The 15,042-nt window shown below is 38.5% G+C and overlaps 1 long non-coding RNA gene across 1 annotated transcript in view; it reads right to left on the reverse strand.

Annotated features, from left to right (window-relative positions):
* LOC108524323 (uncharacterized) overlaps positions 1-15,042 on the reverse strand; it is a 70,692-nt gene that overhangs the window by 20,006 nt on the left and 35,644 nt on the right. The window lies entirely within an intron of this gene.

Consider the following 15,042-nt stretch of genomic DNA (forward strand, 5'->3'; position numbering starts at 1 on the left):
TTTTAGCACATGTACCACCTCTAGAATTTCCTGTAAACTAGCAGCAGCCTGCAGATCACGTTCTCATCAAAGGGTAGAAAGAGGGAAAACTCGAACCAGCCTGGGAAGGAGCTTAACTTGTGCTGCTAACCACCAAGACTGCTGTTCATACAGTGGAAAGGGGATGGATTCATCACACCCGAGTCAAGAAAGTGCCACACCTTCTGGAGTCCTGGACCACAGTCCCAGGGGAAAACCCTACCAAACTAAAGCTAAGAAAAATTTAACTCTTTCATCTATTCTATTACTCTTTCTCCTTTCCTCGCTCTATTGCTGACCATCTAGTTATTAACATAACCAAGTCAATTTTGCCTCAAACTATTGCATTTAATGCTTTCCTTGTTATACCCTGTGGGGACGTGCCAAGTCAAAGACAGCTCTCTACTTCAGAAAAGTACCTCTGTCCTTCCTGACTCTCCTCAGACTGGGCATTAGTAAATTAGGACCATTTAATTCAGGGAGATTTCCATAAAGACCCCAGTGACAACCAGGAGTCTTTTATGCCATAGTTGGTCCAATACTCTGTGGACCACTAAAGAGCAAGAATGGACTGTCCCAACTGGTTTTTGTAATTTCCTAAAATCATACATTCATTTTACTAGAGGATCATAGAAGTTAAAGACTTAAAACAAACTTTGGCTATTAAGCAGGTTACCAAGATGCAAATGCCTGGTTGGAATGGATCAAATATTCCGTCCACACTTAAACAAAGGCAATTGTTATGCTTGTGCACATGGCAGACCAGAGGCCCAGATTGTCCCCGTTCCACTAAGGTGGTCCTCCAGTCAACCAGGCGTAGGCTGCATGGTAGCTCTTTTCCAGGATTCTACAGCCTGGAGTAATAAGTCATGCCAAGCTCTTTCTGCTATATCCCGAAGTTCAGCACCCTGCAAGTCAGCCCTCAAGGGCCATCCAGCTTCCACCTCCCAATACTAGGTTCACTTCTTATCTCTCACAACAGGGAGAAAACTTAGCATTCCTTGGAGACCTGAAGGGATGCAGTGAGCTTAAGAATTTTTAAGAGCGTATCAATCAGTCAGCCCTTGTTCATCCCTGAGCTGATGTGTGGTGGTATTGTGGTGGACCTTTACTGGGCACTTTGCTGAATAACTGGAGTGGCATTTGTGCTTCAGTACAATTGGTTATCCCTTTCACCTTGGCATTTCATCAATCAGAGGAAGGAAAAATAAGACATCACAAAGTGAGAGAAGCCCCTTATGGGTCTTTCGACTCTCACGTCTGTTTAGATGCAATTGGAGTCCCATAGGGAATACCAGATCAATTTAAAGCCCAAAATCAAATAGCTGCAGAATTTGAGTCAATATTTTGGTGGTGACAGTTAATAAAAATGTAGATTGGATAAACTACATCTATTACAACCAACAGCAATGAGTTTTTCATGAGTTAAAAGAAAAACTCACGTTGGCCCCAGCCCTGGGGCTACCTGACCAGACAAAACCTTTTACACTACATATGTCAAACAGAGGGAAAAAAATGGCAGTTAGAGTTTTGACCCAGCTCATGGGGCCCTGGCTGAGACCAGTGGCCTACCTCTATAAACAACTAGATGGCATTTTTAAGAGTTGGCCCTCATGTTTGAGGGCCTTGGCAGAAACAGCCCTGCTAGCACAAGAAGCAGATAAGCTAACTCTTGGGCAAAACCTAAAGATAAAGGGCCCCCATGCTGTGGTGACTTTAATAAATACCAAAGGACATCATTGGCTAATGAATACTAGACTAACTAGATACCAAAGCTTGCTCTGTGAAAATCCCCATACAACCATTGAAGTTTGCAACACCCTAAACCCTGCCACCTTGCTCCCGGTATCAGAGAGCCCAGTTAAACATAATTGTGTAGAGGTGTTGGACTCAGCTTATTCTAGCAGGCCCAACCTCTGAGACCATCCTTGAACATCGGTAGACTGGGAGCTGCACGTGGATGGGAGCAGCTTTGCCAACCTCAGCAAAGTGACTCTGAAGAAGATGATAAGCCCTGCTCCAGTCACATCTGGAAGCTGACTGGTCAACGCATGGCCAAAGCATGTGGAAACTCATTGCAGGACTCATTTTCCTTAAAATTTGGACTTGTACAGTAAGGACTTCAACTGACCTTCCCCAGACAGAGGACTGTTCCCAGTATATGCATCAAGTCACTGCGGTACGACAAAAGGTGGCTACAGTCCTATTATTTTATGGTTATTATAAGTGTACCAGGACTCTCAAAGGAAGTTGTTTGTATAATGCTATTCTATACAAGATATATAGCCCTGGAAGTGACCAGTCTGATGTGTGCTATAACCCATCCTTTTTCCTACTGCCCATAAAAACAGGTGCACTTCCAGGCCTCCCAGTCTATGCTTTCCAAGAAAAGAGAAACATAGCTATAGATGATTGGAAAGATGATGAGTGGCCCCCTGAAAAAATCATACAGTACTATGGACCTGCCACTTAGACACAAGATGGCTTGTGGGGATACCGAACCCCCATTTATATGCCCAAATGAATCATATGGTTATAAGCTGTTTTAGAAATAATAACTAATAAAACTGGCAGAGCTTTAACTGTTTTAGCCCAGCAAAAACCTAGATGAGAAATGCTCTATCAAAATAGACTAGCCCTAGACTACTTGCTAGCAGCTGAAGGAGTACTCTGTGGAAAACCTAACCTAACCAATTGCTGTTTGCACATAAATGATCAAGGCAGGTAGTTGAAGACACAGTTGAAGAAATGACAAAACTGGCACATATGTCCATGCAAGTGTGGCATGGATTTAATCCTGGGGTCATGTTTGGAAAATGGTTTCCAGCACTAGGAGGATTTAAAACTCTTATAATACAAATTATAATAGTAATAGGAACCAGTTTACTACTCCCTTGTTTGCTACCTGTACTCCTACAAGTAATAGAAAGGTTCATCACTACCTTAGTTCACCAAAATGCTTCAGCACAAGTGTACTATATGAATCACTATTGATCTGTCTTGCAAGAAGACATGGGTAGTGAGGATGAAAGTGACAACTCCCACTAATGAGTGAGGTTCTCCAAATGGGGGGGAATAAGGGAAGAGACCACATCTCATATGTCTTCTGCCCAATTTCTGCCTCCAAAGAAAGAAGAAGTAAAAACTAAAAGGCAGAAATGAAATCCACAGGCGGACAGCCCAGTGCTACGCCCTGGGCCTGGTAGTTAAAAATTGACTCCTGGCCAAACCGGTTATGTTGTCTATAGATTCCAGACATTGTATGGAAAAGTGTTGTGAAAATTCCTGTCCTGTTCTGTTCCATTCTGATTACTGGTGCATGCAGCCCCCTGTCACGTACCACTGCTTGCTCAATTGATCACAACCATCTCACGTGGACCCCCTTAGAGTTGTAAGCCCTTAAAAGGGACAGGAATTGCTCACTTGGGGAGCTCAGCTTTTGAGATGCAAGTCTGTTGAAGTTCCTGGCCAAATAAAGTTCCTTCCTTCTTTAACCCGGTGTATGAGGAGTTTTGTCTGTGGCTTGTCCTGCTACACTACAAAAGTAAAATTGCCTTACTAAATAATCTTTTACTGAGTGTAAATTTTCTTCACAGCACCAAGCACTTGTTTCTAACATTAGTTATTTCTTGTCTTTTGCTAGCTTTTGAATTTGTTTGCTCTTGTTTCTCTAGTCATTTTAATTGTGATGTCAGGGTGTCGATTTTAGATCTTTCCTGCTTTCTCTTGTGGGCATTTAGTGCTATAAATTTCCCTCTAAACACTGCTTTAGCTGTGTCCAAGAGATTCTTGTATGTTGTGTCTTTGCTTTAATTGGTTTGAAAGAACTTATTTATTTCTGCCTTAATTTTGATATTTACCCAATAGTCATTTAGGAGAAGGTTGTTCAGTTTCCACGTAGTTGTGTGGTTTTGAGTTTCTTAATCCTGAGTTCTAATTTGATTGCACTATGGTCTGAAAGACTGTTTGTTATGATTGCCATTCTTTTGCATTTGCGGAGGAGTGTTTTACATCCAATTTTGTGGCTAATTTTAAAATAAGTGTAATGTGGTGCTGAGAAGAATGTATATTCTGTTGATTTGGGGTTGAGAGTTCTGTAGATGTCTATTAGATCCACTTGGTCCAGAGCTGAGTTCAAGTGCTAAACATCCTTGTTAATTTTCTGTCTTGTTGATCTAATATTGACAATGGGGTGTTTAAGTCTCCTACTATTATTGTTTGGGAGTCTAAATCTCTTTGTAGGTCTCTAAGAACTTGCTTTATGAATCTGGGTGCTCCTGTATTGGGTGCATATGTATTTAGGATAGTTAGCTCTTCTTGTTTCATTGATCCTTTTACCATTATGTAATGCCTCTCTTTGACTCTTTTGATCTTTGTTGATTTAAAGTCTGTTTTATCAGAGACTAGGAACGCAACCCCTGCTTTGTTTTGCTTTCCATTTGCTTGGTCAATATTCCTCCATCCTTTTATTTTGAGCCTATGTGTACTTTATGCTTGACATGGGTCTCCTGAATACAGCATACCAATGGGTCTTGACTCTCTATCCAATTTGCCAGTCTGTGTCTTTTAATAGGGGCATTTAGCCCATTTACATTTAAGGTTAATACTGCTATATGTGAAACTGATCCTGTCATTATAATGCTAGCTTGTTATCCTTACTCTTAGTTGATGCAGTTTCTTCAGAGTGTTGTTGGTTTTTACAATTTGGTATGTTTTTGCAGTGGCTGGTACCGATTGTCCTTTCCATGTTTAGTGCTCCTAGAGGAGCTCTTTTAAGGCAGGCCTGGTGGTGACAAAATTTCTCTGAATTTGCTTGTCTGTAAAGGAGTTTATTTCTCTTTCCCTTATGAAGCTTAGTTTGGCTGGATACAAAATTCTAGGTTGAAAATTCTTTTCTTTAAGAATGTTGAATATTGCCCCACTCTCTTCTGGCCCGTAGGGTTTCTGCAGAAAGCTGCTGTTAGTCTGATGGGTTTTGCTTTGTGGGTAACCCAACCTTTCCCTTTGGCTGCCCTTAACATTTCTTCCTTTATTTCAACGTGACGATTATGTGTCTTTGGGTTGCTCTTCTGAAGGAGCATCTTTGTGGTGTTCTCTGTATTTCCTGAATTTGAATGTTGGCCTGTCTTGCTAGGTTGGGGAAGTTCTACTGGATAATATCCTGAAGAGTGTTTTCCAACTCCTTTCCATTCTCCCAGTCACTTTCAGGTACACCAATCAAACGTAGATTTGGTCTTTTCATATAGTCTCATATTTATTTCTTAAAGGCTTTGTTCATTCTCCTTTTTCATTCTTTTTTCTCTAATTTTGTCTTCATGGTTTATTTCCTTAAGTTGATCTTCAATCTCTGATATCCTTTCTTCTGTTCAATACATTCACCTAATGATACTTGTGTATGCTTCGCGAAGTTCTCGTGCTGGGTTTTTCAGTTCCATCAGGTCATTTATGTTCTTCTCTAAACTGGTTATTGTAGTTAGCAATTTCTATAACTTTTTTTACAGGTTCTTTGCTTCCTTGCATTTGGTTAGAACACGCTCCCTTAGCTTGGAGGAGTTTGCTATTATCCACCTCCTGAAGCCTACTTCTGTCAATTCATCAAACTCATTCTCTGTCCAGTTTTGATCTCTTGCTGGCAAGGAGTGTGATCTGTTGGAGGAGAAGAGGTATTCTGGTTCTTGTAATTTTCAGCTTTTTTTGCGCTGGCTTTTCCTCATCTTCGTGGATTTACCTACCTCTGGTCTTTGATATTGGTGACCTTCAGATGGGGTTTCTGTCTGGACATGCTTTTTGTTGATGTTGATGCTATTACTTTCTGTTTGTTAGTTTTCCTTCTGAAAGTCAGGTCCCTCTGCTGCAGTGAAGGTCTGCTAGAGTTTGCTTGAGGTCTACTCCAGACCCTGTTTGCCTGGGTATCACCAGCAGAGGCTGCAGAACAGCAAAGATTGCTGCTTGTTACTTCCTCTGGAAGCTTCATCCCAGAGGGGCACCTGGCAGATGCCAGCTGGAATTGTCCTGTATGAGGTGTCCCTTGGCCCCTGCTTGGAGGTGTCTCCCAGTCAGGAGACACAGGTGTCAGTGACCCACTTGAGGAAGAGGTCTGTCCCTTATCAGAGCTCGAGTGGTATGCTGGGAGATCCTCTGCTCTCTTCCGAGCTGGTCGGCAGGGATGTTTAAGTTGGCTGAAGCTGAGCCCACAGCCGCCCCTTCCCCCAGGTGTTCTGTTCCAGGGAGATGGGAGTTTGATCTATAAGCCCCTGACTGGGGCTGCTGCCTTTTTTTCAGAGATGCCCTGCTCAGAGGCAGTCTGTTTACAGAGGCTTTGCTGAGCTGCGGTGGGCTCCGCCCAGTTGGAACTCCCCTAGGGCTTTGTTTACTCTGTGAGGGGAAAACCAGCTACTCAAGTCTCAGTAATGGCAGACGCCCATCCCCGCACCAAGCTAGTGCATCCCAGGTCAACTTCAAACTGCTATGCTGGCAGCAAGAATTTCAAGCCAATGAATGTTAGTTTGCTGGCTCTGTAGGGGGTGGGATCCGCTGAGCTAGACCACTTGGCTCCCTGGCTTCAGCCCTTTCAAGGGGAGTGAACAGTTCTGTCTCACTGGCATTCCAAGCACCACAGGGGTATGAAAAAACACTCCTACAGCTGACTTGGTGTCTGCCCAAACCACCGCCTGTTTTGTGCTTGAAACCCAGGGCCGTGGCGGCATAGGCACTCAAGGAAATCTCCAGGTCTGTGGGTTGTGAAGACCACGGGAAAAGCATCGTATCTGGGCTAGAGTGCACTGTTCCTCAGGGCACAGTCCCTCTTGGCTTCACCTGGCTAGGGGAGGGAGTTCCCCAATCCCTGGTGCTTCCTCAGTGAAACAATGTCCCAACCCTGCTTTGGCTTGCCCTCTATGGGTTGCACCCCCTGTCTAACCAGTCCCAATGAGATGAGCCGGGTACCTCAGTTGGAAACGCAGAAATCACCCACCTTCTGCATTGATCTCTGTAGGAACTGTAGATTGGAGTGCTTCCTATTCAGCCATATTGCCAGCCACCCGTACTGTACTTTGAAAGAAAGTCACTACATATAGCCAGCACTTTAAAAGAATGGAGAATTATGGTCCCTGTCCTTAAGGTGAGAGTATCTATATAAATTGTTTGGAACACTTTTGCACCAGGTATTTGTCTCTCTGTATTAAATTATTTAATCATTTATTTATATCAGTATGGACTCATGGATATTTATTCTATACTTTGGGTTATAATGCAATATGACTTTACTTATATTGGTGCTCAAACACTCTCCCGGCTTTGGCAAATATGAGAGAGGATTCAGTTGGCTCCTGTACTTCTTTGAGATAGCTCCATCAGAATGAGTTTTTAATTTTTTCTGAGTGCCTTACTTTTTGTCACTACTAGATGCCACAGGCTCATATTGTATATTTTATGCCCCACTGTTAGAATCACAGCCATTTCTCCAAGAAGCCCTGGTTCCTTCTATTAGAGATTGGTATTAGAAACCCAGATTAGAAATCTGGGCACTAGGCATGCTTATTGTTACTGGGATGTTATTTCTTTTAGGCCCTCTTTTTGGCAGATTAAAGGAATATATGTGTGTATTCTACCCTCTCTGTAAAGGTATATTACCTTTAAATACATCAATATGTTCTGTGACTGGCTTATTTTACTTAGTATACCATCCATGTTTTCAAAAATAGCAGAATCTCCTATTTTAAGGCAGAAAAATATTCCACTGTATATATGTATATGCCACATTTCTTTATACATCAATTTTTTTAAAAATGCTTGAATTGTTTCCATATCTTGGTTATTGTAATACCTCAATGGACATGGGAATACAGATATCTTTCCAAGACTCTGGTTTTAATTCTTTTTTATATGTACCCAGAGGTTGAATTGCTGGGTTGTATGACAGTTTTATTTTTAATTTTTGAGAAACCTTCATATTATTACCCATAGCTACTATATCACTTTACATCCCTGCCAACAATCTGCCAGCATTCCAATTCCTATTTTTTGAGACAGAGTCTTGCTCTGTCATCCAGGCTAGAGTGCAGTGGCGCAGTCTTGGCTCACTGCAACCTCCATCTCCCGGGTTCAAGTGATTCTCCTGCCTCAACATCCCGAGTAGCTGGGATTACAGGCACCTGCCAACATGCCTGGCTAATTTTTGTATTTTTAGTAGAGACAGGGTTTCACCATGTTGGCCAGGCTGGTCTCGAACTGCTGACCTCTTGATCCACCCGCCTTGGCCTTCCAAAGCGCTGGGATTACAGGCGTGAGCCACTGCACCCGGCCCAGCATTCCAATTTCTACACATCCTTACCAACATGTTACATTTCAAGTTTTTTTAAAAATAGCCATTTTAACAGGCATAAACTGATATTTCATTATTAGTTGATTTTCATTTCCTTGGTAAATAATGCTGCTGAGCATCTTTATATATCTGATTTGTATGTCTTCTTTGGAGAAAAATGTGTTCAACTCCTTTGCCCGTTTTTTAAAAACTTCTGCTGTTGAGTTGAAGGAGTTCCTTAAATATCTTGGAAATTATCAGATACATGATTTGAAAATATGTTCTCTCATTTCAGTTTGTCTTTTTATTCTGTTGACTGTTTCTTTTACCATGCAGAGATTTTAATTCGATGTCATCTTACTTGTCTATTTTTGCTTTCGTTGCTTGTACTTTTGGTCTTATATTCAAAAAATCATTGCCAAGGCAAATGTCAAGAAGATTTTCCTCTATGTCTTTGTCTAGAAGTTTTACATTTTCAGATAGTAACTATAATAGTCAAACTCAAAGAAGAAGAGAATACAATAGTGGTTGCTAGGGGCTGGAGAGAGGGAAAATAGAGTGCTTGTTGTTCAATGGGTGCAAAGTTTTAGTTATGCTAAAAGAGTAAATTCTAGAGATCTGCTGTACAACATTTTGTTTATTGTTAACAACATGGTATTTGTGCTTCAATAAGAGGGCAGATCTATTTTGTGTTCTTACCACAAAATAAACAGAAAACAAAAACAAAATAAAAAGGCCGGGTGCAGTGACTTACGCCTGTAATCCCAGCACTTTGGGAGGCCGAGGCGGGCGGATCACAAGGTCAGGAGTTTGAGACCACTCTGGCTAACACAGTGAAACTCTATCTCTACTGAAAATACAAAAAAAAAACCCAGGTGTGGTTGTGTGCACCTGTAGTCCCAGCTACTCAAGAGGCTGAGGCAGGAGAATGGCGTGAACCCGGGAGGTGGAGGTTGCAGTGACCCGAGATCACGCCACTGCACTCCAGCCTAGGTGACAGAGCAAGACTGCCTCTCAAAAAATAAACAAACAAATAAATAAATAAATATAAAAAAACAAAGATACAATGAAACTTTGGAAGGTGTTGAATATGTCTATTATTTTGATTGTGTTGATGGGTGTTTACATCAAACTCATCAAATTTTACATAACAAAAAATGTGCATGTGTTTCACTGAGATATAATCACTATAGAAGGAACTGCACATATTATTGTCTAAAATTTGATGAGTTTGTGCAGTTTTTTAATAGTCATTATATCTCAATGAAGCTGTTTAAAAACTTCAGTGAAATAAATAAATACATAAATAAGTAAGGAACCATCTTTGTCTATTTAAGAGAAACATGAGTTCTTAACATATGTGTTTATCACATGAATTATTTTAGCCCTTGAAACTCGACTGTCAGTATCCACTAACTCTTTAATTAATTGTTCAATTAAAATATACATGTATAGCATTAGGAATATTGTTAACCCATATGTCCATGGAATACAACTTTATTAACTAGAGGGCAGTGTCCATGTGCAGTTCCTTTTCCCTTTAGACTTACAGGCTCCACTTATTTTCAAAGTTATTCAGGTCAGCCCTCCTCCACCCACAAACTCCTTCAGTGAGGTTGCCTTATACATTCATAGTAGAGTGAGATTTTCTTGTCACAGTCTGCATTCCTTCCAAATTCCTGACCTTTTAATTTATATTTTTTAAATTGTATACATTAAGGTTCACTCTTTGTGCTGTAGCTGTCTATGGGTTTCAACAATTGCATAGTGACACATATCCACAGACTAGTTGTAGTATCATACAGAATATTTTCCTCTAAAAATTCTCTGTGCTTCATCCATTCATCTTTCTCCTCCTCTCCTCTATTCCCTTTGAAGTTACTGATCTTTTTACTGTATCTATAGTTTTGTCTTTTCCAGACTGGCATATGGTTAGAATTATACAGTATGTAGTGTTTTCAGGTTAGCTTCTTACACTTAGAAACTTGCATGTGAGGTTCCTCCATATCTTTTCATGGCATGATAGCTCCTTCTCACTTTTTTTAAATCACTGAATAGTATTCAATCATATACGTTTACCACAGTTGTTTATTAATGTATTAAAGAACATCTTCATTGCTTCCGGTTTTTTGTAATTATGAATAAAGCTTCTATAAATATTGTGTGTGGTTTATTTGCATGGACATATGTTTTGACATCAGTTGGGTAAATATGTACGATGATGATTGCTGGAGCATATGTTAAGACTATGTTTAACATTGTAAGACACTGGCAATCATTCTTACGAAAGAAATTTCCTGTTGATTGGCCTCCTCATCAGTATTTGGGCTGCCAATTTCTACAATGTTAGTTATTTTAACAGTTGTCTACTAATATCTCATTATTGTTTTAAGTCTCAATTTTCTGATGACAGTGATAAGTATCTTTTCATATACTTATTTACCATCTGCATATTTTCTTTGATTATGTGCCTATTCATATCTTTTCCTCATTTTTAAATTGGGTTGTTTGTTTTCCTATTGTTGAGATTTAATAATTCTTTGTATATTTTAGATATATGTTCTTTATTGCATATGAGGTTTACAAATACAGTCGGGGGGTCATGTTTTTATTTTGTTTTTAGTGAGTTTCAGGATGCTACCACATGACTTGGTGGACTTTGATGTTTTTGGTATTGAATCATATCAGGCGGATTTGTTTGGAAATAAAGTGTCTTTTTGAAAGCCACTATGTAGATGTAACAAACAGTTCAATATCTCAGAGTCCACGAGTTTAAAATTACACTTAGAGTATTTTATTTAATAGTTTGACTTATGCTTTCCTGCTTTAAAATGTATTTACTTTTTTCCAGTTAGAATGGCAATCATTAAAAAGTTAGGAAACAACAGGTGCTGGAGAGGATGTGGAGAAATAGGAACACTTTTATGCTGTTGGTGGGATTGTAAACTAGTTCAACCACTATGGAAAACAGTATGGCGATTCCTCAAGGATCTAGAACTAGAAATACCATACGACCCAGCCATCCCATTACTGGGTATATACCCAAAGGATTATAAATCATGCTGCTATAAAGACACATGCACACGTATTTTTATTGCGGCACTATTCACAATAGTAAAGACTTGGAATCAACCCAAATGTCCATCAGTGACAGACTGGATTAAGAAAATATGGCACATATACACCATGGAATACTATGCGGCCATAAAAAAGGATGAGTTCGTGTCCTCTGTAGGGACATGGATGCTGTTGGAAACCATCATTCTCAGCAAACTATCACAAGAACAGAAAACCAAACACTGCATATTCTCACTCATAGGTGGGAATTGAACAATGAGATCACTTGGACTCGGGAAGGGGAACATCACACACCAGGGCCTATTATGGGGAGAGGGGAGGGGGGAGGGATGGCATTGGGAGTTATACCTGATGTAAATGACGAGTTGATGGGTGCTGATGAGTTGATGGGTGCAGCACACCAACATGGCACAGGTATACATACGTAACAAACCTGCACGTTATGCACATGTACCCTAGAACTTAAAGTATAGTAATAATAATGATAATAAAAATTTAGAAATTCATTAATGGCGATATCCACATATATTTAACACTTTCTAGTTGTACGTGAAACTCAATTTGTATAACATATCCAAGTGCTTTTCAGGATAATCTAAAGTCTAGGACTATCTGTAAAAGCTGGTTTTGGCTTTTATAAAATTGAGAGTCACCATATATTTTAAGCAGGTTCTGAGGGAGAATTGTAGAGTGTAGGAGAGTGTGACTAAGGAAGACAATATATCCTACCCTCTGAGTTGTGGTGAGTGTGGCATTTGTCGTATTGATAAAATAAAAACAATAAAGCCAAAAAAAAGTATTTACTTTTTTCTACAGGTCATAATATTTTACTGTTTTACTTTCTTTCTATTTGGATATTTCATTGTCCAGACAACTGCAGCATCATTTTAAAGGAATATCTTTTAAATTGTGCATTCTTTCTTCTAACTATTAAATATTGCCTTATTTATGATTTATTTACACGTTCTTGGTATGGAAGTCAGCTAAATTGAGTTCACAGATAAACAAGACTCTTGATGAGTCAGTGGCTGGATACATATATAATAACAGGTTTCTGAATTAGTTAAACCTATCACAGGTACAGTCTTACACCTGGTTTTTTAAAAAAAATTTCTTCAGATATCATTTGTTATGTGTGATTCATCAAGATTTATTGTGACAGTTCAGTCAATAATGCTTTGGGAATTTATTTAAATTTATCAAGCATAGAAAAACATTCTGTTTCAATGAAAACTTTACAGAGGGAAATAGACTTAGTATATTTGAAAATGGAAGTCAAAATATATTTTTTCATAATATTTAAAAATCAAGTGTGATTTTTGCAGCATTATAATTAGTCAGGCATACTGATTCTTACATTGGGCTCCTCTTTTAGCTATATTAGCTTCAGAGTACCTTGACAAATCTCCCTTAATTTTTAATTTGTTATCAAATGTTGTTAAAGCAAGGATACTTTATGTAAATGTGTTAGTAATTAGTTGTGCATGATGACATGTTAGACACTAAGGGAGATTTGAAAATATAGGCAAGCCTGGAACTCTTAGGGAATTTATGCTCAATACATCTTGAGAAATAATGCTACAGATAAGAAAAAGTCAGTAAATTTTCTGGACCATAAAAATATAATAATGTATAATGTGCTTGCTGTTTTGTTAAAGTCAATAATACATGGAAAGATATTGAGAAGAAAATACTATAAGTAGAATTAACAGCTAGAGTTTTGAAGAAGATTAGATTAAAATTAAGAACGGGTGCTATCAGTGGAACTACAGAGAAAAGAAGATATGAGAGACTTTTTAAGTATTGGCAAAATTGAGTAATTGAGTAGATAAAGGATGTGAAAGACAGAGGATTCAAGGATATCCCGAATGAGTTGTTGTGCTAGTCACACAACTAGATAAATTAAAGTAAGTATTGACTAGTGTGCCTATTATGGATATATTCAGTCCTAGACTGATAGCACCTGATATTATAACTTTTTAAAGTGAACCTGTATAAGTGCAATTGGAGACATGAAACAGGAGCTGGGAAATGTTTAACTGTATCATTATCATCCTCATCATTATGAAGCAGGAACATTTCACCAAGAGGAAGTTTTCCAATATGTCATTTGAAAATACTTCTTCAACTTAATTTCCTATAATTCTTTCCAGCAATCACTCAGCTTCATTACCACCTATCAATCCTTCGGTTCCATTCAAACTGCTGATTCTTGAATAAACCAGTCATTCTTGGTTTAGTATTTTTAAACTGCTATTTCCTATGCTGGGAACACTCCCCTACAAGACATTGAAATGACAGACTTCCTTCTTATTCAGGACCTCTGGTCATATATTCAGGTCAGATATGCTCTCCTCCAAAGGATGTTCATCAAGTACCATATTTAAGAAACTACCATCAGTTTCTTTGTCACTCTGTATCCCTTAACCTGCCTTTTAAAAATATTACTTGTCCTTTAAAATTTTTTAAGTATTACTTATCTTTTCATTATTGAGTTGTAGGAAATCTTTATATATAATTAATATAAATTCTTCGTCATATATATTTTATATATTTTCTCAGTTCTTGGCTTATCTATTTATTGTCTTATAAGTGTCTTTTAATAAGCACTAATTTTTGGTTTTGATAAATTTGATTTTTTAAGTAATTCAATCATTCACAGTTTTGTACAAATATTATTACAGTCAATTTTAGAAAATTTTCATTCCCCCATAAGGAAATTCTCCACCTTTTATGCTTCACCCTCTTCCCTTAAAGTTCTCCATCTCTATATCAGTAGGAAACAATTATTCAGCTTCTGTCTCTACGTATCGCCTATTCTGAAAGCTTTAGTTAAATGGAATAATATAATATGTGGCCTACTATGTCTGGCTTCTTTCACTTAGCATAATGTTTTCAGACTCCATTCATGCTGTAGCATATATGATTGTTTTCTTTCTATTGTTGAAAATATGTTATAGTATAAATATATCAAAATTTATTTATTCACAAGTTAATGAAAATTTGTGCTGTTTCTACTATTTGCTTATTATAAATAATGCTGCTATGAACATTTGTATACAAGTTTTGGTGTCAACATACGTTTGCATTTCTTTTGGGTATATAACTAGGGGTAAAATTATCAAATCACATGGCAATTCTATGTTTAACCATTTGAGGAATTTCCAGACTGCTTTCCAAAGTAGCTGCACCATTTTCCATTCATAACAGTAATGTCTTCCTTTCTCTTTTGAATGACACTCATCACCATTTATATATTTATGTGCATTTATATATTTATGTGTGCTGTCTCCACCACTAAAATGTTTTCTATTCTTAGCGCAGGCACTTTACATAGAATTCACAACTCTATGTTTATTACCCCAAAAAATGACTGATAAAAGTAACACTTGATGAATAATTAATAAATTAGAATAAACTCTGTGAGTTAAAATTAGGCTGCAGTATAGATCTTTGAATATATGCATGGTGGTTTATTTCTACCAATTCCACCAAAAAATAAAGAGATCAGAAACAAGTATTGTGAAATGATGCCATAAATATTTTTAAAAGGCCGGGCGCGGTGGCTCAAGCCTGTAATCCCAGCACTTTGGGAGGCCGAGACGGGCGGATCACGAGGTCAGGAGATCGAGACCATCCTGGCT

This window comes from Rhinopithecus bieti, unplaced genomic scaffold, assembly GCF_001698545.2.
Source record: "Rhinopithecus bieti isolate Rb0 unplaced genomic scaffold, ASM169854v2 scaffold_2827, whole genome shotgun sequence".
Taxonomy (NCBI): Eukaryota; Metazoa; Chordata; class Mammalia; order Primates; family Cercopithecidae; genus Rhinopithecus; species Rhinopithecus bieti.